Below are 18134 nucleotides of genomic sequence, written 5' to 3' on the forward strand. Positions count from 1 at the left end.
ACAAGTGATAGCCAAAGCGGCCCAAGGGCATAGCCTCGAGATGACCAAGAAACATCCCTATGGTTATGGACAGAGTTAGGGAGGACAAAGCCCCCATGCAAGCTGGCACTCAGAAGCACATGTACACACACAGCTGCAGGATGAAAGAGGACCAGGCTCACATTCAGTTATCTCATGAATCCAGGCATTGGCTCCCGAGCATTCAGGTTTCGCACAATTTGCCCCCTCACATGGGCGTACCACCTCTCTAAACTGAGTGAAAACGGCCTCCCCTAAACCACAGCAATAGTCTCCTTACCACACTCTTTCTACCTTTCCAGTCTCACCTCTGATATACCCCAAGAGAAGCTCCCAGAAGCACTGCTTGGCACACGCCACCTCCATCACAAAGCCATTTCAGGAAAAGTTGCCCTGTCCTTTATTATAATGCTGCAGCCCTCTATGCAGAACCAGGTAAAGGATACCTCTGAGGGGAGGGAATATTACAGGAAAGTATTTTGATTTAGTCGGTGCCATGAGAAGTCTAGGACTCCAACAGAAACGTCATCTGCAGGCCAGGCACATTGCCGTGTAATCCCAGCACTGTGGGAGGTCGAGGTGGGCTAATCACTTGAGCCCTGGAGTTCTAGACAGGCCTAGGCAACATAGGGAGACCCTATCTCTACAAAAAGGAAAAAACACAAAAATAAGTCAGGCGTTGTGATGCATGCTTGTAGTCCTGGCTACTCAGGAGGCTAAAGTGGGAGGATCGATGGAGCCTGGGAGGTCAAGGCTCCAGTGAGCCACGATCCTGCCACTGCACTCCAGCCTGGGAGACGGAGAGAGATCCTATCTCAACAACAACAAAAAGTTGTTTTCAGAGGAACAAATGTGAACTTGGTGCACACACAGAAGAGTATGTTGAAGCAGCCAAGGTAGCTGGCACTGGAGAGTGACTCGCATTTCAACATCAGCCAAGCTTTCACCCAATGTGACCTAGAAACCAGCACACCTCCTCTAAGGGAAGTGAGAAATCTACACACACACACAGACAAGGCTTTCAGAAGTGGGGCTTACCAGTGTGATATCGTTTGGCTGTGTCCCCACCCAAATCTCATCTGGAATTTTAATCCCCGTAATCCCCATGTGTCCAGGGAGGGGCCTAGTAGGAGGTGATTGGCTCATGGGGGCGGGTTGCTTCATGTTGTTCTCATGATACTGAGTGAGTCTCATGAGATCTGATGGTTTTATAAGCATCTGGCATTTCCCCTGGTTGCATTTCTCTCTCCTGCCACCACGTGAGAAGGCCCAAGCTTGCTTCCCCTTCACCTTCCACCATGATTACAAGTTTCCTGAGGCCTCTCCAGCCATGTATAACTGTGAATCAATTAAACTTATTTTATTTATAAATTACCCAGTCTCTGGTGTTTCTTTATAGTAGCATGAGAACAGACTAGTACACAGCAGCACCAGGGAAATCACTGGCCATTGCACACCCATCGCCTCTATGGGCAGCTCAGCTCCCCACTCTCACATATTTCTCACTGTCTTTCTGGTCTCCAGAGGCTGCCCCTCTGCTATGGGAGGCAGTATTACCTAGCGATTAAGAATATTCATGCAAAAGCTGGAGTTCTGCCTCTATACAATCTCAGGAAGAAAGTATTTCTCTCTATGCCTTAGTCTTTTCATCTGTAAAATGGAGCTAATAATCAAACCCATCCCCTAGCATTGTTGTGAGGTTTAAATCTAAGAAAAACACTTAGAATGAAGTCTGACCTACTGTAAGCATCAATTAATGGTGCCAACTTCTATGTTTATTTTGTCATTGGTCCTGGAATCCAGTTGTCCTACCCCTTTTCAACCCACTGGCAATTTTAAGAAAGACTTCTTCAGTAAGTATTTCCAATAAAAGAAACTCATTCATTTAGTAAACGAATTACCTAAGAGCTTTGGTGATATCTCATGGTTCCTTCTTTCTTGCATATTCACACACATACGTGTGCACATTTATGTTCACACTACGGTATCTGTCTCCAGAAACTTTCTTGAAAAGAAGCTCTCATACACAAAGAAGAGCTGGAAATGCTGTCAGGCCCTTTGAGAAAAGATGACAGCAGAGTCTGCAGTGCTCTGTAGAGCTCTGTGCAGATCAAGCGAACAGCTCTGTCTACTTGGGGAGGGGAGTGGAGGAGACACAGAGATGGCCGTATGCAACACCTGCTTCCAGTTTTCAGGTGTTTTCCACAGAATAAGATAATGGCTTATAATAAAAAATATGCCACATTCTCAGTCCACATCTCCATAAGCAAAGATAACTCTTCTGATCATTATTTTTCTGCTTCTCAACTTCCAATGGGTTGTAAGGTACCCCTCCTCTCCAGAAACATTGCTAGTGGAGTTCAACCATCTACCTCTTCTCCTTCCAAATACCTGAGAGCTATGGTGCCCTTCCAATTATCTCACAAGCAATAACAAATCAATGTGCCAGAGGTGTTCAATAGGTGAAAGGAAGGGGCAGAGAGGATGGAGGGGCACGCTTACTATGAAATTCCATCACCGCCACCATCACCATCACCACATCCGATACCCCAGGAAGGAAAGCACCAGAGGATTTGAACTTTTCTTTTGTAGTATTTTCTGGGTTGCAAGATAAAAATTGGTGATTATTTTACCCCATTCTCATATTTTTAATCCAATAATATAGAGTCTAAGAAATCGAGAACTAATCTGTCACTAAAGAGTATATACCCCTTGATTTATAGATGAGGAAACTTCTATAAATTAAGAGGTGCAGTGAGATTTATCCAATAGTGTAAGGCTTCAGAGAAAGTCCTGGGATTAGAAACAAGCCCCCGTCTTAATGTCCCTTGTCCCATTATGCCTCATGGCCTCACCTATTAGTCATTCTTAATTTCTAATTTCACCTGCACCAAATTCCTAGTTTCACCTGCACCAAACATGCATACCCACAGAAACAAACACAGCAACAGCTCTTTTACTACGAGTATTTCATATCTTCACTGGTCATTTACAGGACCATTTACAAACCATTTTAAGAAAATTCAAGTCTTAGTTCTGCTAATAACAAATTTGATCCTAGGCCATCAATTTTCACCTCTGGGACTGTGATCTGGCTGTGATGTATGTCTCCCCATGAGGAGAACAGTTTGAGCCTACGAGTCTGGCTGTTTAAATGGCACCTCTTTTCTCTCTTTTTATACGGGCCTGAATAACTCCCTGCCCATACCTAATTCTAAGAAGAGCCCTATTTCTTAACTTATGAAATGAAATAGATAAACTACACAATTATCTCAATGTATTTAAATAATACAAATTCCCAAAAGACTGTGACCATGTTTAGATATACACAATGCCAGCCGGGCGCGGTGGCTCACGCCTGTAATCCGAGCACTTTGGGAGGCTGAGGTGGGCAGATCACGAGGTCAGGAGATCGAGACCATCCTGGCTAACACGGTGAAATCCCGTCTCTACTAAAAATACAAAAAACTAGCCGGGTGTGGTGGTGGGCGCCTGTAGTCCCACCTACTGGGGAGGCTGAGGCAGGAGAATGGTGTGAACCCGGGAGGCGGAGCTTGCAGTGAGCCGAGATCGCGCCACTGCACTCCAGCCTGGGCGACAGAGCGAGACTCCGTCTCAAAGAAAAAAAAAATATATATACACACACACACACACACACACACATACACATACACAATGCCTAAGTTCTATGAATAAATGGCCATCTAACAAAAACCTTTTTATTATGGCAAATTTAAATCATTTCCTGAGAAGTGTTTTTCATGTGTTATTTTTCACAACTGAGTAACTTATTTCAAAATAATCTTAAAAGAAACCTCAACATATAAAACAGATACAATAATTCTTTAATAGTATAAATTTATGTAATCAGTACTTATGTATTTGTTAATAATAAAATCAGCTGATGAAGCTTTCTTAAAAATTGTAAAACTCCACTTATCAGAACTATTTATCATCTTACAAAGATCAACATCTATTTAGTGTGTATATTCATGCCAGTTGATTGGTTATATTTTTGTTGCTTTTTATTTGTTTGATTTTTAAGGCACAGAGTTGGTAGATGCTTTTAATTTTTTTTTTTCCCCCCGAGATGGAGTCTCGCTTCTTTGCCCAGGCTGGAGTGCAATGGTGTGATCTCAGGTCACTGCAACCTCCGCCTCCCAGGTTCAAGCAATTCTCCTGCCTCTGCCTCCCCAGTAGCTGGGATTATAGGGACGTGCCACCATGCCTGACTAATTTTTGTATTTCTAGTAGAGACAGGGTTTCACCATGTTGGCCAGGCTGGTCTTGAACTCCTGACCTCAAGTGATCCTCCCACCTTGGCCTCCCAGAGTGCTGGGATTACAGGTGTGAGCCACCGCGCCTGTCCTAAATATTAGTTTAATAAATGACTATGGTCCATGTAAAACCTAAGTAGTCAAATGCCTCGCTACACAAACAATTTAGTATTTACCTTATCTTATTACAATTTTCAGCTATTTTAAACAATATTTTAAAAGATGAACCATAAGTAAAACAGCTGTAGAATTCCCTAATCACATCCCAAGAACCTAAGAATCTGACAAAACACAGTGTGGATTCTGCTATTCTCAAATCTCTTTCCTCAAACTATTTGGCCCCACGTACAACTCCAAATGCATTTTCGCCGTAGGAAAAATTCCAAGCCAGCTGGCAACGTGAGGGACTTGAAATCTCTCAAGACAGCTTGATCCATCACAGTTTAGGTCAATGACCTACAAAGTTAAAGGTTACAAAAAGAAAGAAAACCTTCTAAAGGGGATAAAAAATTGATATTCCCTGGTGTTGGGCCACTCACAAACTAAAGTAAGATCTATGAAACCCTGCAAGTGGCTGTCCTCCAGGGTATTACAGAAGAGGCAACCACTTTATCTTGCAATTGTGCCAGCACAGAGGAGGGAAAACAATATGCGTGAGGTTCACGAGAAAGGCCACCAGCCTTTCCAACATGAAGAAGTAATGCTTCTGGCCCCTGGCCAACTGTAAATGCTAACCAAATGTTGCACGTAGGGTCAGTCTCCCTAATAGGGCAATGCTTTGGGCAACCCAAAGCATTTAAGTGATCTCATTAATCTTCATAACACCCCTAGATGTAAATAGGTAGTAATAAGGACTATTGCCATTCTTCAGGGAAAAAGGCAGTAATGCAAGAGGTTAAGAGATTAGATCCTTTGAATGTATTAGTTGTAGCTTGGGGGAATGATTCTATACTTCTATTTTTCTCCTGTCATTACCAAAGTGAAAAGCAAGAGTTTGCCAAAGTGTAACAGTTCAGTTTTGTGGCTATAGTAAATAAAAATATGAGTTTTTCTTCCCTTGGTATGGATCTACTTTTTTGTTTTTTTGTTTTTTTTCAAATGCCATGGAATAAAATTTGACATTGCACATTCACGTGCAATAAACCAGATTCCTTTTAGGAGTAATAATATATGAGGAGTACATAAATCCAATGGGCTGAATAATTCAAATCACAAAGCTATTAAATTTGGCAGATGCAAAAATCACAATATTAAAGCCCATTCTCCGTTTCCCCACTAGACACCTGAGTGGGTTTTGTACGTCTTCACCAAAGTTTCTTTCTTACTGACTCTAGGATTGAATAACTCATTCCTGGGTCCCATCACTTCCCCTAGTGGCCTATTAGAAACAAATCACTAAGCACAACAATATATTCTCGGAGGGAGCAGTGGGGACCTTAATAGATGAAGTTCATTTGTATCTTCATGTAAAGTAATAAAATGCAGCCGGCATTAAAGAAAAGGTTGAGCCATCACGAGCATATTAACTAAATGACTCATTTCATCTAGAGACACTATAAAACTTAACTTTGACCTCCATAAATTATGAAAGACACAGGTGTTTTAAAATGACATTCTCTTAGAATAACTCAACTGGTCTCTGATGAATATGACTATAAAATCAAAGAAAAAATTACAAGTTCCTATTGAACATGTGAGTTAGAGGCTTGCTTATAACTGAGAAAAGAAGAATTAAGGAAGGTAGATTGGTATTTTGTACTAGAGCAAAGGAAGGCAGAAGCCAAGTAAATGTATAAAGACATTTTAACAGTGATGACAGAAACATTTGTTGTCGTCTAATAAAAGTTTAGACCAAGGCCAATCATGAGACAATCTGGAGACAAAACATACACTGCCCATGAGCCAGCTGGGGGAGTCTGAGAGCTGACTAGTCTCTCCTGTCCCTGCACCAGCTTCCGGCCCACAATACTTTCCTCACTGCCAGTTTCCTTCCATCCTCACTGCTGTCAACATCTAACTGGCATAGAACTTTTCAAGTATAGTGACATCCTACATGATACCCACATTTTCAATTGCACTGGTAGACTTTTGAAGATAACAAATGACGTTTGAGATGGAGTCTCACTCTGTTGCCCAGGCTGGAGGGCAGTGGCAGGATCTCAGCTCACTGCAACCTCCATTGCAGGCATTTAGTAATTCTTGTGCCTCAGCCTCCAGAGTAGCAGAGATTACAGGTGCGTGCCACCATGCCCAGCTAATTTTTTTTTTATTTTTTATTTTTAGTAGAGATGGGGTTTCACTGTGTTGGCCAGGCTGGTCTCGAACTCCTGACCTCAGGTGATCCACCCGCCTGGGCCTCCCAAAGTGCTGGGATTACAGGCATGAGGGAGGACGAAGCAGGTAGATCACCTGAGGTCGGTAGTTCGAGACTGGCCTGGCCAACATGGCGAGAACCCACCCCTACTAAATATACAAAAAAATTAGCCAGGCATAGTGGTGCACAACTGTAATCCCATCTACTCAAGAGGCTGAGGCACGAGAATCCCTGAACATGCCAGGCAGAGGTTGCACTGAGCAGAGATCCTGCCACTGTACTCCAGCCCAGGCTACAGAGCAAGACTCTGTCTCAATCAATCAATCAATCAATAAACTAAGGAAAAATAGTAACTATATCCTTTAAAACATAAAATGTTGTTGTAAAATTAGTTTGATTATCTAAATGTAAATATTTAACATCGTGATCATATCAGTAACTTTAAAGAACACAATGATTTAATTTAATCATGTAACCAAACTCATATAATTCACCAATTCACCAACCTATCTATAATTGTGATTTCCAAGACTTTACATTATGCTGGTCAACTATAAGCAAATTCCAGGAGCCTTTTAATTTTGTGGTCATAACCATCCTAAAAAATGTCTGCTTCATGTAGTTTTTTCATGGGTTTCTCAGAAGATAATTAAATGTCAAAATTACAAAGCCTTTCTAAACAGTATAACATTATACTTAAATAGTGAGATCACATTTAAATTACAGTTTTTAATTCTTTTGTGAATTTTTTTCTAAAATATTTTCAAATATGGTGACAAATTTATAATATGGTCATGTGATTAGCTATCTCCTCAATCAGAATTTTCTCTACCCTCCTCAAAAACAGTAAATATGTATTCTTCAGGCTATACAAAGTTCAAGATAACTGTAATTTAATTTTTGTTGCTGTTAATGCTGTTACATGTGTCCGGTACCCATTCTCCCAGAATCATATTAACTTCTTTCATTCCCTATCCCAGAAAGACCATTTCAAGCTCCTTAAAAGTCTTGGTTATTAGAAATAAATTTCAAAGAACACATTAAAACCGAGATCAAACCATTTTAATAGCATTCTTATATATTTAAATACCAAGATTAAAAGGTACAAAAATACATGGACAGCCTCTTATTATTTAGCAAGTAGAATGAAATAACAAAGATACATTTTAATGGCATGCAATAACTAGAACAATGCTGCCAGCAAATCTCAGAGATATAAAATCAGAAAAATATTTTCCCACAAATATGTTTAGGGTAAAAGTGATTAATCAATATTGTTAATAATTACACTAATAGTTTACATTTTATTATGCTTTAATTATTACTTGCAAATCTCTAAGTGCTGTGAGGATTACAGATGACGATTTATTGCCCTAAATTTAACTCTCGACTTTTGTCTCTGTGGGTCCACTGGGTATATGATTTGTTCTTTTCCATTTCTCAGTTAACAGAGATAATTTTTCATTTGAAAAAAAATGCCAACTGAGTATTTCTATGGTTCCTTTAACTTGTGATTTCCTAGGACTATTCATGCTTTAAATTATTTCCACATACAATTAATTTTCTAGGTTATCTTCAGTATTCATACAAATCTGAGATTTTTTTTCTCATGTATCTTCTAATAATCAAAGAATTACAGCTCATTCTCCCACATGCTGTATCCCAGTCACACTCCCAAAACTCACTGAATGGTTTAATCCTTGCCACCAGCCAACCCATTCTGTTGGCCATCAATTGCTGTCAAACCCAGTACTGAAACATGTCTCAAATCTGGCTTCTCATCTCCAATTCCATCATCACCGCCTAAGTTTAAGCACCCTGTACCCTCACCTGATCCACAACCCTCAACTGCCATGCCTCGCTCCAAATTCTGCAAGTTCTAGCACGTCCTGCACACAATATGAGGGACATATCTTCCTAATGCAAACATGATTATTTGAATACATAAATGTAGAAATCTCTTGGGCTTCTCAATGACTTTAGCAGAGGTTCTCAAATTTACTAAGCCAGCAGAGCAATGGGAGCTTGATTAAATCAAAGATTCTGGCCAGGCACAGTGACTCACACCTGTAATCCCAGCACTTTGAGAGGCCAAAGTGGGTGGATCACTTGAGGTCAGGAGTTTGAGACCAGCCTGGCCAACACAGTAAAACCCTGTCAACACTAAAAATACAATTAGCCGGACATGGTGGTGGGTACCTGCAATCCCAGCTACTCGGGAGGCTGAGGTAGGAGAATTGCTTGAACCCAGGAGGCAGAGGTTGCAGTGAGCCTAGAGAACCAAGTCTAAACTTCTTTATAATCTGACCCCAGCTAATGCTCAGGGCTTCACCTATAATTACTTCCCCCTCTCTTTCACCAACAGGTGCCATGGAGCCAAGCACTTTTCAGCCTCATCAGAATCTCTGACTTTCCCCATGTGTTTCTCTGTCTTCCCTGCCAGATTCCTCATGCATCACTCAGGCCCAGTTGGAGGAGCACCTTCTCAATGCAGCCTCTTCAGATCCATGTACCATCATATCCCTTTACTCTTGCTGTTTTCAGGACCCTTTACTCAGACTTCCCTTGAAGAATTGAATTGCTTATGCCCCTGTCTCACCCACTAGGCCAGGATCAGCATACTTTTTGTTATGGAGCCAGAGAGCAGATATTTTGCTTTTGTGGTCTATGTCCCAACTACTCTTCTCTGCAGTTTTAGATCAAAAGCAGCCACAGAAGATGTGTGAATGAGTGGGTGTGGCTGTGTGCCAATAAAAGCATATTTACGAAAACAGGAGGCAACTCTGGGGCCCCAGCTTGCCAACCCTTGTGCTGGACTAGAAAGTCCTCACCAGGTAGAGAAGATGCTTCATCTTTGTTTCTCTAATGCCTAAGATGCTTCCTGGCATAAAGTAGATTCAATAAATATTTGATGAATACAGAATCTTGAAAGAATAACTACATGAACTAATACATTTGGATAAACCCTGTGTGGACCTGGGTAGGAGAAAAGCTCTTATTACTTAGTCTGTAGCACATGCACATGCAAATAAGTTATTCAATTATTATCACAGCCCTTTGTTGGTTTGTTCATGGGATCTGGGAAATAGGAAGCCTTTGTACATTTATTTATTTACAGCTGTCTCTTGGTATCCCCCAAGCATTGGCTCCAAGAACACCTCGAGTGCCAAAATCCATGGATGCTCAGGTCCCTGATATAAAATGGATTGGTATTTACCTATAACCTACGCACATCTTCCCATATACTTTAAATCATCTCTAGATTACTTATAATATCTAGCATATTACACATGTAAATAGTTGTTATACCATATTGTTTTTATTGGTATGATTTTCATTGTTGTATTGTTTGTTTTTAATTTTTCCAAATATTTTAGGCTTGTGGTTGGTTAAATCTGCAGATGCAGAACCCAGGGAAAACCAACTGTATGTTCTTAGTTATTTATAACTAAATAGATAACTGTTGTACTAGGCCGATATTCTCCCAACTCAAGCAGGGAAAAAAATACAGATTATTTTGTTTTGGTTTTTGTTTTTTTCACAATAGCAGAAGAAACAGAATGGTTAGAAATCTTTCCCAGGCCTGTCAGCCGGCCACCAGTTTGTTAAAAGCACACACCCTGAGCCACCTAAATCAGCTGAGCTGGGAGGGACATCTTAATTTCGAACAAATGCCCTAGCTAATACTTAAGAACACTAATGTTTGGCAAACATTGGACAAAAGGTAACAAAGCCAGCAGACAACAAGGAGACCTTTTAACATATATTGGATAACTAATCAAATAAGCCAATTAGAAGAAAGGGGAGAATAGGTAGAAGAAAGAGAGAAGCCCAGAGAATCTTAAAGGACATACCTGTGCATAGGGGCCAGCCCTGAGAAGGAAAGGGACAGAGAAGGGGAAACCTTTAAACCCTAAAGTGGAGGTTCATAATTTGATTGGAAGAGGATAAAAAAGACCGCAATGAAAAGCACCGCTCCTTTTCCATCACCAGCTGCTTGTCCTAAGTCATAATTAATGTAAACACAACGTGAAAATCAGCATTACCTCAGATCTCTTTCCACAATGGAACTCTACTCCTCTTTGCATTCGCTGCTAATCTCTGATTTCATACCACTCAGCATGTATATCCTTTAATTGTGTAAACTTGACTAAAATATATCCTTTGGAAAAGACGAATAAGTGTGGCTACTGGAAGCAGAATCGCTAATCTGATAAACATCTTCAGTTTTCCTGTTAATTATATATTGCCTCCAACAGAGTAATTCCAAGGTAAAATTTTCAAGTAAAAACAAGAATTATAATCACCGAAAAATAATGATATTGGCCAGTTGTTTAAAATAAATTTTATGTGAATTTAAAAGTAATCCCCCTTGTTTAGAACCAGAGATAAAGTCATTTTTTTAAAAAGAAACTCATTAAATAGAAACCTACCATTTATTTTATGTGATCTTATAAGAATATATGCCATGCTAAAATAATTGGGAGGCCGTTAGACTGAGAAGGCTTCACTGTCTTGAGTTCCTATGTAAACAAACCAAAATTCAACTCAATGTAAATAGTAAAAGGAAACTTAAGCTTAACCAATCAGAAACGAAACCCTAACTAAAGTCTAACTTGAGATTTAACCAATTAGAAACCACCAACTAACCTCTAACTAGGGAGTTGCCACCAATGAGAGGCATTTTCTTTGTCTTGCTTCTGGGAAGAACATTATAAAAGTTTCCTCCCTTGCCACCCCCACCCACAAGTGGAGAGCTGCTGGAAGTCTGGTGATACTTGATTCCTGAATCTCTAAATGTTCAAATAAACTTGTTAAAATATCAATGCACCTAAGTTTATCATTTAAGGGCTTTGAATACTTAAAGCAAATTCAGCCCAAGCATAAAAACAGCAAGTTAATCTTTCCTATTTTATCTTTAGTTCTATAAATCCAAACCACCAGCCAAACAAATGGTTCAAAATAATTAACTAAAATGATCAGAAATCCGTACTATTTGTTGTACATACACTTATACAGACATATCTTCTGATATCTAGAATTACTGTAATGGTAAGTTAAGGGGTTTAGTGCAAGGTATTCAGACAACTGTGGGCTGCTACTCACACTGGGTCAGGTGTGCAAGGTGTGCAGCTATGGGCTGCTACTCACATTGGATCAGGTGTGCAACGTGTGCAGTATGGACTGGTACTTACATCATGTCAGATGTGCAAGGCATGCAGCTATAGGTTGGTACTCACATTGGGCCAGGTGTGTGAGGCATGCAGCTATAGGCTGGTACTCACATTGGGACAGGTGCACAAGGCATGCAGCTATGGGCTGGTACACTGGGTCAGGCGTGCAAGGCATGCATCCATGGGCTGGTACTCACATTGGGTTAGGTGTGCAACGTGTGCGGCTATGGGCTGGTACTCACGCTGGGTCAGGTGTGCAAGGTGTACAGTTATGGACTGGTACTCACATTGGCTCAGGTGTGCAAGGTGTACAGTTACGGACTGGTACTCACATCGGCTCAGGTGTGCAAGGTGTGTAGCTATGGGCTGGTACTCACATTAGCTCAGGTGTGCAAGGCGTACAGTTATGGGCTGGTACATCAGGCCAGGTGTGCAAGGAGACTCATGCATCCCTAGTGCCTTTTGTTCCCTTGGTGACTTAATGTTCTCCTTTCGTGATGTTATTTTGTATAGAATTAAAATCAAACATTTCCAAGGACATAAATCATTATATCTGCTATGAATTATGATCATTACCCGATCCAAGTATTGGGTGTGTGGCCTCAATCCCACCACCTTACCCATGGCAGATGTTTAGGCCATATGGACTCACAGGTATTTGTTTGAGAGCTTACAGATGAACTTCCTCACTAAAGTACCATAGTTTGTAAGACTGTACCCTTTGATTTATATTTATATTACACTCAAGCTTTTTGGAGAAAAGTAAGAGAATCAGAATTGAGTAATTGGACAAAAATAACTTAAAGACCAAGAAACACATTTAAAAGCCTGAAGAAAATTCACATTTTAGAAACTGAGATAGATGTTAAAAAAATGTTTTCATTTAGAAAAATTGCATTTTGAATAAAAGTACCTACATAGCCAGAAAGAGTGACTCCACATCTTCCCCCACGCTTCAGTGGCAAAGACGCACGCTACAGATGCTTTGATAATAAACTCTTTTTCATTAGCACTGTAGGGCTTTATGCATTATAAAAATATGGCCAATTTGTAAATGCCCAATAGCAGTCAAACACTGCCTTATGTGTCAACCGAGTTAGTTGCCATTTGGAATAATACTTGGATTCAGCACAGAATACATATCAGAGTGATTCAGGATGGAATCACTTGCCACCCTTAGAATGAACCTGAAACACTAAAGACAAACTAATTCATTTGGGAAATAAAAATGTAATCACCCTCCCTTGCATCTGTTGCAACAATTCAATCTGCAGTGAAACTTACACTTGCATCAAGTGTGTGGAGTGTTATCACTGCCATTCCTTTTATAATCTTCTATACAAAAAACAGTCATAATATATTCTTTCATTTTGAATATTTTTATACCGAGAAACTGATCTTAGTAGGATTTGTGACGAAGAACTATGCAATCACTCAACAAATATTATCCCAAGAGTAGGAAAAAATAGAAATCAAATAATGCAAGGAAACAACTGAAAAGCTTCACTGTGATTATCTCTGAAATTTTTTTTTCTTTATGCTTTACAGTGTATTCTACATTTTCTAAATGAAGATGCCTAATTTTCATCATTGAAAACAAATATTATTAACTTTTAAAGAGACTGGAGTAAAACAAGATATGACTGTCGATGTATTTAAGGCAATATGAAAGTTCATGTGCATCTTGGAAATGAAAATGTATGACTTCTTCCAGAAATTCCCTGAATTCAGATCCAAGTACCTTCCGATGCTCCATAACCACAAATCGCCTAAAGAGAGGCTTCTCTTTTGCAGCACAATGAACTTCCTTTATCAAAGAGTACAATGAATCTTTAACTGAATGCAATTTCAGGAACATAAAATATCACTAGTATAAAGTGAAACCATCCAATAAATGGCTCCACAATGCCTAGTGCTATGAGAAAAAAAATCGAGTATCATTACATTTTTTCACAACTCATATTTTTAAACCATTACTGATTTCTGAAATATACACCTGTTATCTAAACTTACTCTTGCTAAGTCAAGTTTTGCCAAACAGGAATCTGAGGGCTGGGTTATTTTTAAAGTTTTATATCTGACTCATACTCCCTCTCAAACTTTCTGAGCCTAATCCCATGAAATTTCCCAGATGAAATTCCTATTCTCTTCCTCAGGTAGTGTCTGCCTGAAAGGCATATGCACACGTATGTAAAACCCATGAAGGCCCTCAGAGTTTCCCTAGGGCTGCGCGCTCACCAGCTTGCCTGTTAATGGGACAATAACTTCTTGTGGGTTATTTTAGCTCATGTTCACAACAGCTGAAAGGGGTAGAAATTGTTACATCATCTTTACAGATGAGAAAATTAGGCTCTGAAACTGGCTTAGAGTCACTTCGGTAAGGGCCAGCCTCTTTTCTTCTGTTATTTATTTATCAAATGTCTATAATGTATCACACACTGCTCTAGAATAGAAAACTACAGCCCATGCTCCTGGGGTCACCAAACGTTTGGAACATACTTATGATAAAAATATAAAAGGTTGTTATTTGGAATTCAAATTTAACTGGGTATCGTGGATTTTTATTTGCTAAGTCTGGCAATCCTATGTATTCATGCCCACTATGCCATACAGCATGCTAGGTTGACTCAGTGGCCCATCCAATCCTTCCCACCAGACCATGTTGATATGCAATGGATGGAGACCTCCAGGAATGCTGGGATGAGGACTCCAGGGATATTGGGATGCAGATTCCAGGGGCCCCGGGATGGAAGCCACAAGACATATTGGGATGGAGACTCTAGGGACACTGGGATGGATACTCCAGAGACATTGGGATGGAGACGCCAGGGACATTGGGGTGGAGGCTCCAGGGAAACTAGAAGACGCTGGGATAGAGACTTCCAGGGATGCTGAGATGAAAACCATCAGAGAAACTGGACAGAGACCTCTAGGGATACTGAGAGAGAGATACCCCACTGACACTGGAATCGAGAACTCCAGGGACTCTGGTGTGGAGACCTCCTGGGACAGGTACCCCTTGAAAACAATTCCCAGCTGCTATCTACAGCCAGAACAGGAGCAGGAGACATCTCTTCACAATACCCTAATTTGCTCTGTGGCTTCTCACATCTCTTAGGAAAATCTTGAGTCACTGACCAAAAGCCAACCACTTGCAGAATGATGTGCTGGTCTGTTCACACAGCACCCAGGACCTCCAGAGACAACAGAGAATCTCGTGAGTCGTAGTCATAGAAAAACCTTGTCCAAAGTTCTTTAGAGATGAATGAGGGATGCAAGACTCAAAACTCTAGTTGGGGTCACATTTGTACCTGCTCCCCCGGTAAGGGGTCTGTTCCCTTGGCTCAGAGTGAAAGTTCATTTTCCCTCAGGGTGAGCTTTGGTGTATACAGCCTGCCACTGGCTCACACCCTTGCCAAATGTAGGTATCTGGGATAAGCTGTTATAATCCCAACCCCCTTTTCCCTAAGTGTTCACCCAGATGCAGAGGGGAACACATACAAATTCAACTCTGGAAATAAATGTGTTGAATCAACAGGTATCTTTGAGCTTCTATGAGCAGGAAAAATCTGTGCTATATTCTGGAGAAATAAAGAAAAGACAGGCACTTCCCTTGCCTTCTGGTAAGTCGCCATCTGAAAAGGGTGACTTGTCAAGAAATAATGCAATATCCTACAATAAGTGCAGTTAAAAGGAAAAAAAAAAAGTAGATGTCAGGTATGTTACTAGGGCCATACAGGACAGAGAATGTGGCAGCTCAGGACTGACGGTGGACCCTTGAGTCAGGTCCTTACTACAGTGGGAGTTTACCAAGCAGATAATTTGGAGTGGGGGTTGGGTGGTAGCCAGTATTCCAGGAAATGAGGAAGAGGTCAGAAGGGAAAAAGCCCAGAAGTAAGAAAGCATATTCCATAACTGTAGGCAGAATAAGTAATTCGACATGTCTGGACCATGTGAGAATGAAAACAGGCAAGTCTGGAAGGGAGGTGGGAATGCAAGGCAGAAGTGCTGGCGTACCTCACCAGGGAGACAGCATTGATCCAATGGGAGCTACTAAAGGTGGGCATTTTTAAAAGATGATGTTGGCTGTGGTATGCAGAAGGAGGATAACATCTGGAGGGCAGGAGACTGATTTACCACCACTGCAAAACACAGGCCGAACTCCAAGTGATGAAATTTGATGGAAGTGAGCATCAGAAATCCCCCAGTAATGCTACTTGACTAAAGTAAGGAAGAGAACACCAAGTAGCCTTGTCCAGTCCGAGGCGAAGGTAACTTGCTAGGTGCAATAAACTACGCCAACTTCTTCCTGCTCATGTAAAATTACAACCATTCATCACTTCAAGTGTTGAGTGGATGTATGAGGACACCTCAAGATCTGAGAGCAAAAGCAATGACCCTAGAAACTGTTCAATGTTTATCTAGAGTGCCCAGAGTATAAGCTAGATTTAGCTGCACTCGGGTTTATAGAGAGACTGCAAAACCTCTGTAGCTATGACAGGTATGCTTTATACTCTGGTACATTTGGATGAAAAATATAATGAACTCTCCACTGCCCAATGTGTTATCCTTAGATGCCAGAAGAACCCAATTCTACAAATGGACCCTTTATTCAACTTTAATGTCAATTTTCCTAAAAGATGGTTATATAATCCCCAAATACGTAATTTGAATGCAAGGATTATGCAGGTTTTCTAAGGAAGTGATAGTGAAAACAGGGGAAAGAACTATTTATTAATTATTCTTATATGAAATCAAATTTGTTTTGATTGTCTGCCGGCGGCCTCATCATCAAACTGGGATGCAGATATTGAGTAGATACGGGAACACGCACACCCTTAAGAGACAAAGATAAAAATAACTTCATTGAATCTCAATTTACTGGTATATGGCCTAATCAAAGTGACAAAGAAAGATGGTGGTGGACCTTGGAGTACACATCAAGATCTCTGGATCTCTAGAATCCTATTGAAGAATATAGTGGGAAGTCAGGAACATGTTTTCAGGAGTCAAACTGCCTGGGTTTGGAACTCAGGTCCATCTTTTCTTAGGCATATGCCCCTGGACAACTTATTTAACTACTTTCTTCCTCAGTTTCCTCATCTCTAAAACAGCAATGTTGATAGTACCTACCTCTTAGGTTTGAATGGAGGAACAAATGAGTTAACTCATATTAGAACAGTTACTGGCACAGGGTGAGGGCCCAGTCAATGCTTGCTCTAAAGGGCAGCCATCAACATCTTATTAGCAGCAGTATATTTTATGACACTCATACTGTATTTCATTCTTATAAGGAATAATATTATTCAACACTCTTCAGTTTTGTCAGGGAAGGTCACATGTAACTGCACAGATGTAAAATGAAGTACAAAAGTATCTGCGGTGGCAAAATACAGTATCTCTCACCTTGCTCCTACAACAAGTTCTTTCTGTCCTGGATCAAATGTTAACTGCGAGAAATCCACAGCATTCTTCGCTCTGAACTCCCGTAACCAGGGGCCAATTTCTAAATAGAAAAAATAAATAAATAAAAAGATAAAAATGAATTATTTTTCCTCTGGGGACCACAGATAGTGCACATCAGGTAGCAGACGTTACCTTTCAGAGAGGATTCGGAGGTCCCTCTATGCCATCCTTCAGAGGCCACTGGAGGTTTCCCTCAGGATGCCCCACAAGCCGTACTAGGAACTTGTAAAGCACAGAGGGCAACCACCCAATAAAGAGCAAGCGAGGCATCAATGCTTGGTTGTGATTTACAAGCCAGATGTGCATTTTCCTTTTGGCTTTGGGCTGGGCAGAAAATAACACAGCATTCACATGATTCATCAGAGGAATACTGAATGCACACAAGACCATTTCCTGTGCAACTTGACTCAACAGAGCTGCAGATTTTTAAATATTACAAAAGCCTCCTTAGGAGCAAGGACCAAGCACACAAGCACCATTTGCCTTCTTTCACATTAGATGTTCCATTTCCCTGTCCTTTGGGTTTCTATTTTGGTCCCATGATTAGACTTGTTAAACACATTCAGACCTTTCTAGATGAGAAATCCACAGTTACTTCTAGGCTTCATTTGCATTTTTTTTTTCTAAGGGAAATCAGGAAATAGCCACACTATAGAGACAGGTTTTTACAAGCACGGTTAACTCCTATTAGACAGCCTCCAGTCCAGAGTCCGATAATTATAAAATGACAGTATTTGAAGAGAGATAGGATGCTGCTTTAATGAGCCATTTTTGCAGCTTTCATTAGCTCATTTTTAACACTAAAAAATATTCAGTGAGTTGACCACCAATCATGGGATACCTTATCATTATCATTGACAATTAACCATGTCATCTGATTGTCTT

The 18134-nt window shown here is 40.5% G+C and overlaps 1 protein-coding gene across 1 annotated transcript in view; it reads right to left on the minus strand.

Annotated features, from left to right (window-relative positions):
- Nucleotides 1-17283, minus strand: part of SEMA5A (semaphorin 5A) — a 306611-nt gene extending 289328 nt beyond the window's left edge. The window contains exon 1 of the mRNA XM_030927820.1: nt 17190-17283. The gene's annotated coding sequence lies outside the window, so the exon portion shown is untranslated. The remainder of the gene's footprint in view (nt 1-17189) is intronic.
- Nucleotides 17284-18134: the final 851 nt, after the last annotated feature.

The sequence above is a fragment of the Rhinopithecus roxellana genome, chromosome 3, assembly GCF_007565055.1.
Source record: "Rhinopithecus roxellana isolate Shanxi Qingling chromosome 3, ASM756505v1, whole genome shotgun sequence".
NCBI lineage: Eukaryota > Metazoa > Chordata > Mammalia > Primates > Cercopithecidae > Rhinopithecus > Rhinopithecus roxellana.